Raw genomic sequence first — 8,425 nt, 5'->3', positions numbered from 1 at the left:
GCCGAGCCGGGAGTGCGGTGCGGACAGAGCCGAGGTGCGGCGGGGGCCTCGTCCTGTGTCAGACCCCTGCCTTCTGGCTCCTGTCTTGGACCGGGGGAGCGTGTCTTCTAGAAGGGCGCCGCCTCTTGTGAGGGCTCCACCTCGTGATTCAGCGGCCTCCCAGAGGCTTATCTCCAAGTACACACCAGGGATCTAGGCTGGGCGCAGGAATGTGAGGGTGACACAGCCATCCACACCCGGCTGTGCACCGGTGATGGTACACAAGAACCTGGGCGGGAAGAGCGAGCAGAAGGGGCTTCCTTGTCTCCAGCTCTCCCCGAATGCCTAGCAGCAGAGGGCCCCGGGTCTCTCGACAGCAGCGTCCCTGCCCCTCAGGGGAACCCCTTTTCTGCTAAGCACCGGCCCCCTGACATTTGTCTCAGAAGTTCTAGCATCAGCCGTGGGGAACCCCTTCGGTAAAACGCAGAGTTCTGCTAACGCCCACTTCTTCCCAGCCGTCCCCCAAGACCCGAGCGACCGCCCCTTGCTGTGGTTCCTAGTATCTGCTTCGCCTCGGCATCGCCAGTTTGTTCGTTCGGCCTCCTCACACCCCGTCCCTCGCTTCCTGCGTTACATCCCTCTCGCTGTGCTCCTTGCCATGACTTCCATGTCTGTACCTGGAGCGGCTTCATGTTCTCTCTGTTCTCTGGATCCGCGCTGCCGCTGAGGTAGTCGGCCCTTCGCAGTGTTCGCACAGCTTGTGAGCGAGCCCATCGTATTTGCAGCCTTCTTTTTGCATAAAATTTTCATTTAATCACAGCACATTCTTCTCTATTTTCACTGAAAACCAGTGCATTTCCCCCACGACTGCTGTGTCATCCAGAACCTATTTGCCTTCCGAAGAAAAGCAACACACTGCCTTTTGAAAGTGAGTGGAGAAGAAAGTAGGAAAAAAAAAAAAAAAGAAAGAAAATAAGAGACACTGGGTTTGTGTCTGAGAGAACTGGAGGAACAATTCTGCCTTCCATGGAAAGGGCTGTGCAGTGTCCACACGACTGGGTTTCAGGACAACCGGTAGGCACACAGACCTGTAGATGCTCAAGTCCCTGATTTACACGAGGCCCTGAGTTCGATTCCCGGCACCAAAACAAAACAAAAAACAAATCACGTCCCTGATTTAAAACGGCATAAAACTTGTATACAACCCACACATATCCTTTCATATACTATTAAATCATTTCCAGATTTCTTATGTCACTTAATTCAGTGTGAAGATTATGTAAGCACTTGTGTTGTTTAGGGAATTATAACAAGGGGGAGGTCTGTAACTGTTTAGGATAGACACAGTTTTTTAAAGCTATTTTGTGTAAGGTTGGTAGAATCCGTATATGTAGAATGTGTGGATACAGAGCCAACTGTATTCAGAAGCACTGAGAACAGAATAAAGTCAGTTCAGCTTTTGACAAATTCCTATCCGTTTGCAGTTTAGTGTTCTCGTTTCTAAAAGTGGGACCTGAAAAGATTTTCAAGATTCCTTCAGCGCGCAAAAGAACACAATTTCATGTAGCCAGAAGACCATAGAACTTCAGCAAATATGGTCAGAACCTCACGGATCAAAGAACTGCATTAAATGTGTGTGCACTGTTCTGGAATCTCTGCTAATTCTCCCACACGTCAATTGCTGTGATTTGGAAGTTGAAATCTCAATTTCCAATCCGGACTGAGTAATGTCTACCCGCCTCGAATTCCCACCGTAAACGACTATGACACTGTACTGTGTATAAAGCAACTGTTGTCAAGCTTTGGACAACAGGAAGCAGGTGGTAGCCCTAAAGAAGTGTTCTCAATGAACCCAGTCTGCCCCGGGTTTCAGGCCGAGGGAGCCATCCAGAAGGCACACAGGAGGGCCGGGGAGACGGCGCAGGGGCACAGCACCTGCCTGGCAAGCGCAAGGTCCTGAGTTTGACTCCTGGTAGCAAAAAAAAGAAAGAAGGAGAAAGGGAATGTACCACAGGGAGGTAGGCTTGGACAGAAAACTGATCTGCAGGGCTTGGGGAAGCAGATACTGGAATTTGGGCAGCTGAGCTGCTGGAACCGGGGGAGAATTCAGGGGGAGAAGGTAGCTGAAGTCCATTAGCATTCCTGGGGGATCTGGGTTGCCGACGGGCACAGCAAATGCTAAAAGCGCTGCAGACAAGAGCTGCTGTGGGCCGGGGAATCTACAGGCGCCTCCTGGGCCAGTCCGGGAGGGGACCTGTGCTGTTCCTGCAGAATCAGAGGGGAGAGACGCAACCCACACCCCCGGGGGAACACAGCCTGTAGGTTAGAACGTAGCCCAGAATAAGTCAGACCTAGCCCGGAGGGCAAAACAGAAAGCTGCCGAAAAGGGTCAGGAATGTCCACTAGTGACTGAGCTCCTTGCCAGGACAAAACACCTTTAAAGGAAAGCTGTGTAACCAGTACCCCTCAGGGTAACATCCCTAATGTTCAGAATGCAATGAAAAAGCACTAGAGATGCACAGAAGGAGAGAGTGACCTACAATCCATGGTACATCCATTCTAGTAATAAAAAAAAAACTGAAGAGATATTCGCAGTAGTAAAATAGCCAATGTGCCTCCTGATCTAGAAATAATCTGTAAAAACCTACTAAATACTAACTGTACAGTGACGTGTGTGCACCCATGTTTATCGCGGCACAATTTGTCACAGCTAAACCTTGGAAACAACCCACATGCCCATCAAGTGAGGAATGGATAAAAAGATGTGGCATATTTATACAATGGAGTATTATGCAGCCTTCGAAAAAGAAAGGAATTCTGACACTCGCTATTCCACGGATGCGCCCTAAGGACATTACGCTAAGTGAACACCAGTTTCCAAAGGCACACACTGCGCAGTTCCACTTACGTGAGGTGCAGACAGTCTTTAAATTCGTAGAGGCGCAGAGTAGGGTGGCAGTTGTTAAGGGCTGTTGTCGAAGGGTACAGGATTTCAGTTTGGAAAATTAAAAGTTCTGCAGACGGCTGGTGCACAGCAATGGGAGTATACTTAAGGCCTCTGAGCTCTGTGCACCTAAAATAGTTTAAATGGCAAATTCTATGTTACCTGTATATTCCTACAATTAAAAATAAAATAGAGAAAACGATAAAAGCAATTCTACTGTATGCTGTGTATTGGGATGTTAATTTTGCTTCTTCAGAGCTCAATATTTTCTTTCTTTCTTTCCTTTTTTTTTTCCTGTTTTTTTTTTTGTTTTTTTTTGTTTTGTTTTTTTTTGTTTTTTGCCTTTTTGAGACAAGGTCTTGCTATGCAGTTCAGGCTGGACTTGAGCTCACTTTGTAGCCCAGGCTGGCCTTGAACTCGCAACAATCCTCCTGCCTCAGCCTCCCAAGTGCTGGGATTATAGCCATGCGCCACTATGTCCAGCAAAATTCCTTTTTTTAAAAAAAGGAAAATTTACTAAGTTAATAGATCATGTCCAATTCCAACTTTTGAGGGAAACTACAAAACTATTTTATCTTTGAGAAGGCTAAAAGGTACTAAATAATTTAAATCGAGGAAATAATCTTTTAAAATTCTCAAAATAACCAACGGCGGTGGCCCACACCTGTAATCCCAGCTACTTGGGAGGCTGACACAGGAGAACACAAGTTCAAGGCTAACCCGAGCAACTCAGTGTGTGAGACACGGTCCTAGCAAAATAAAAAGGACTGGGGGATAGCTCAGAGTTCCCTGGGTTCAGTTCCCAGTACTACCAGAAAGATTTAAAACGGCCAATGTTTACAATAATCAATTGGGAGCAACACTTTGAAAATAACTTCTATTCTATTGCAAACTAACCAGGAAAAAGAAGTAGAGTTAAAATACAAGAGAGACGGGAAAATCCAGAAAGCAGTATGCACCAAATTGTCAGATATAGTACCTTCGCAACATCTTACACGTTAAAGATGGGTGCATAAAACTCACTGCACATCATTCTCATTAAACATTTGAAAATTGTTCAGGATTCGACATTAGTTCATCTGAGTTGTTTTACAGTACTGGGGGCCAAGCCAGGGCCTCACACAAGTGAGGCAAACCCTCTACCACGGAGCTGATCACCTGTTGCTGAGGAGGAAAATGCCCCGAAACTTGGGCGCTCAAAGCAAGAGCCCCGTATTCGCCCGTGGTTCTGCAGCTCGGGCTGGCTGGTGCGGCTTCTGAAGTCCTGCCGGCGGTCACACCGTGTGGATACATGTGCTCGCAGGGTAGGGCTCAGCTGGGATGTGGGACAGCCGAGCTTTTCTCTAGATTGTTTCAGGATTTTTCCCTCGGCATGTGGCCTCTCTGTGTGGTCTCCCCAGCAGCCAGGCTGCTCACGGGGTGACACATGACTTTCAAGAATGGAAAGGAAAAACTGGGTGTGGTGGCACACACCTGTAATCCCAGCCCTCGGGAGGCTGAAGCAAGAGGATCCCCACATGTTTGAGGCCAACGTGGGCTACAAAGTGAGTTCAGGGCCAGCCTGAACTGCGTAGCGAGACCCTGTCTCAAAAGATAAATAAATAAATAAATAAATAATGAAAAGAGAGTTTCCGTTAGCCGTTTGTCACGCCTGCACTCACAGCACCAGAACCCAATTTCCACTCCTTTACAGGAGCCAGTATGATCACCAAGCCACCCCAGATTCAAGGTGCGAGACAGAGGGGTCACCGGGAGTGAGCAGGCCACCCCGCCAAAGATGAGAGAGGCTGCGGCATGCTGGGAAATGCGATCCCCCACATCCGCCCTGTGATCTGAGAAGGGCTTGACAAGCAAGTGGCGTGTGCTGAAGGAGCAGGGACCGCACGCGCCCACCTAGGAGGAGACGTCACCGGGACCAGCGTCCCCCGCGGAAGCCCTACGTTACCTCCAGGAAGTGGAAAACAAGGCTTCTGCCTTACTGTGTAGTTAGGAGAAAAAATACACCGAGGAAAAACTACAGGGATAGTTCTTCACTCAAAAATGTTCGTGAGAACCGGTCTTCCATAGAATGTAATTTCTCCAGATACGTAAAGGCCATGGCTCCTTCTTCTTTTCTAACTGTAACCCCAGGGCCCGATGGTGCAGCTCAGTTGCGGAGCGTGCATAAAGCAGCCTGAGACTCTGGGTTGAATCAACAGCACCACACACATCCACAAAAGACTACCACAACCCCAGGGCTTTGAAGTAGAAAGTGATGAGTCCATGGGAACCACAAGCCAGCGCTGTCCGGGGAAGCCCGCAGATGGTGGGGACTACGCCAACCAGCAGTGATCCCTGTTGATCCTTTCAAAACCCGGCAAAGAGCCTGATTGTTAGTTATTGTATAGGAGAGAAAACTGGTTTTGCAGGCCTAAAGCTCTCAAAGAAATTCCTACTTAAAAATATTTGGTAATTGGTCGGTTGAGGAATCCTTAGTGTCTTGGTTACTTTTCTCTTGTTGCTGAAATAAAACACCTGATGCCCAGAATGAAGGAAGGGAAGGTTTATTTAGCTCATTTTGTGGAGGTTTCAGTCCATACTTGGCTGGCTCCAAGGCAGGGTGGCACATGGCAGAGGGCAAACGTTCATGGCGGCAGAAAACAGCAGAAAGCAACAAGAGCGAAAGGAAGGAGCAGCAGAGGACAAGCCCCCTTCCCTCCTTACATTGTATGCAGACTACTCACCCCAGGGAGGGTGCAGCACTCACCCCCATAACCCCAGCATTGGACCATGGATCCCTCAGAGATCTAGAAGCCTGCCCCGTGACTGCATGAGGATTTGGGGGGACATGCAGACACAAACCATAACAGCCATAACAGTTACAGAACATCAGGACATAATTTATAAGTGTTATTGTTCATTATTTTTAAATTTCCAGTTTTACCCAATCAAGGGTCCCTGGAATTAGAGTAATTCCTCACAAAGGTGGAGGGCTGGCGGTCAGTCTTCAGGAAGCCCAGGTCTTCAACAGCACTTGAAAACCTTCCTGAAGCACCCGCGTCTACATCCCAAAGACCCTCATTCTGCACACCATCAAACAACACGCGAGTATTTAAGGCCACACACACCTTCCCCCGGGGACTCCCAGCGGCGCCCAAGTCTGGGTGGAAAAACACCAAGCCCTCCCCCAGGAATGACAGGACTGCCTCAGGTCAGAACTGGAAAATGTTCTTTCTCCGTCTTCCTGCCTGGCCTCCCACAAGGCTGCAGCGTGGATCTCTGCTGGTCCAGGCTTTTCCCTCACAGGGTGGGATGCTTCCTCACACAGGCGGCGAGAGGAAGAGGTGGACAGAAGCGGAGGCGGCCCTGGGCAGCGGGGGCCCCCCAGCCTGGAGCTGGTGTGGGCTGAAGCCAGCAGTCCCTGGGGGGAGGAGGGGAATGGCATGGGCCGGGCGAGGCCCGGCAGATAAGGATCTCCCGTTCTCCCTCCTTTTCCTTGTTCCTCAGTGCTGGCCGCTGGGGCTCGCCTGCCCTGGGCCTTTTAACTGTCAGGGAGCTGGTGCCAAGCGCTGGGCCAAGTCATCGTCGATGACTTGTGAGTTGTGTGTGTTCCAAATTGGCCTTCCTGCCTTTCTGCAAGAAAAACAAACTTGAGCTGGACCCCAACAAACATGACAGGAAAAATAACAACCCTTGTTGAGGACTGATAGGAAAAAGGCCGTTCTCCCCACCCCCAAGGCAGCCCCTGCCGAGGACAGGAGCAAGTCCTCACCTCAGACGCCCAGGGGCCTCTGCGGCAGTGTGCGTGGGCAGCCGGGCCGTCATTCTAAGGTGACCTGCAGAGCCGTCTTGGGAGGCCCTTTCTAGACCTCACAATGTTACCAAGGGGCATCAAACCCATTCCACAGATAGGTAAGTACAGGTTGAGGAGCCCTTATCAGAAATACTTCGGATAAGAAGTGTTTTGGGCTTCTTCCTATACGTAGTGGTATAGTTTTGGGGTGGAAACAAAGGCTAAACACAAGATTCATTTATGTTTCATACACAACTTATACACTATGATGGTGATAGTTTTATACAATATTTTTAATAAACGTGCATAAAACAAAGTGTCATGTTATGGATAAAATCATGATGCCACATTGGTGCCCAAAGTTTCGGATTTTGGAGCAGTTCAGGATTTGGATGTTTCATTAGAAATATTAACCCTAGGTATGGTTTAAGCTAAGCATAACTAAACAACAAAGCCACACTCATTTTCAGCAGTATCTAGTAACTCTTCAGTATTAATATCTCCCTGCTTTTAATTTTTAGTTGCATTAGAAAAATGAGAATTTAAAGCCAGGCATGGTGATGCACACCTGTAATCCCAGCACTCGGGAGGCTGAGGCAGGAGGATTGTTGGGAGTTCGAGGTCAACCTGGGCTACAAAGTGAGCCTGAACTGCATAGCTAGACCTTGTCTCAAAAAGACAAAAAAAAAGAAAAAAGAAAAATGAGAATTCAGAATGGACACTGTAATTGGGCCTACTTCCTAGATAACACGCCTAAAATTCTTTAATGAAAACTATGGGCATATGTAGTAAAAGGATAACATGGTCAGGCGCGGTGACACACACCTGTAATCCCAGCACTCGGGAGGCTGAGGCAGGAGGATCATTGCAAGTTCGACACCAGCTTGGGCTACAAAGTGAGCTCAAGGCCAGCCTGAACTGCATAACAAGACTTGTCTCAAAAAGCAAAAAAAAAATTTTAAAAGGATAACATGAAATATCATTATTTTTGAATAATTCTCCTTCATCAAATTTGTAAGATCTCCACAAGGCACAGTACAAAGTTCCCAAACATTACAGTGAACTAAACTGAAAATGATGCTGTCTACGCTAAGGAATCCACATCCATATACACCTAGCAAAATGAAAGCAAAGTTCAAAAGGGGAGCTGCACACCTGTGTGTACAGCAGCCAAAACACGGAAATGATCAAAATCCCGTCAAAGAACGAGTGCACGAATGCAGTGTGGTAGACACATACATAGGATACTATTTAGCTTTAAATAGGAAAGGCATTCTGACACATGTTACCAAATAAAGACCTTTGAGAACATTATGCTAAGTGAAATATGCCAGTCCTGAAACAACAAATACGCAACTGTGTAAATCCACTCGTAGAAGATTCGAAGAGCAGGCAAATCTGGGGAGATCGGAAGGAGGATGGCGGCTGCCAGGAGCCAGGGGCGGGAGTTAGTGTTTACTGGGTAGATTTTCGGCTTGAGAACGTGATCACGTTCTCGAGATGAGAAGTGGTGGTGGAAAAAAAAAGGAGGGGGGCGGGTACTGGGAATATAACTTAGAGGAATCTCGCCTGCCTGGCAAGTACAAGGTCCTGAGTTCGAATCCCAGGTTCCGAAAAGCAAAGGAAAAGAGTGCCGACTGCACAGCAGTGTGAATGCACTGAGCGCCACTGACCCACACACTTGAAAATGGGTAAGTTGCCTTGTCTCAGAACTCAAAAAGAGCCGGGCG

The 8,425-nt window shown here is 48.1% G+C and overlaps 1 pseudogene; it reads left to right on the top strand.

The window, feature by feature from the left end:
- The first annotated feature begins 6,777 nt into the window (after positions 1-6,777).
- The window catches only part of LOC102006312, a 38,179-nt pseudogene continuing 36,531 nt past the window's right edge, over positions 6,778-8,425 (top strand).

This window comes from Chinchilla lanigera, unplaced genomic scaffold (genome assembly GCF_000276665.1).
Source record: "Chinchilla lanigera isolate Chin_1 unplaced genomic scaffold, ChiLan1.0 scaffold00053, whole genome shotgun sequence".
NCBI classification, from domain to species: Eukaryota; Metazoa; Chordata; class Mammalia; order Rodentia; family Chinchillidae; genus Chinchilla; species Chinchilla lanigera.
This window is presented reverse-complemented; position numbering and strand designations above follow the sequence as displayed.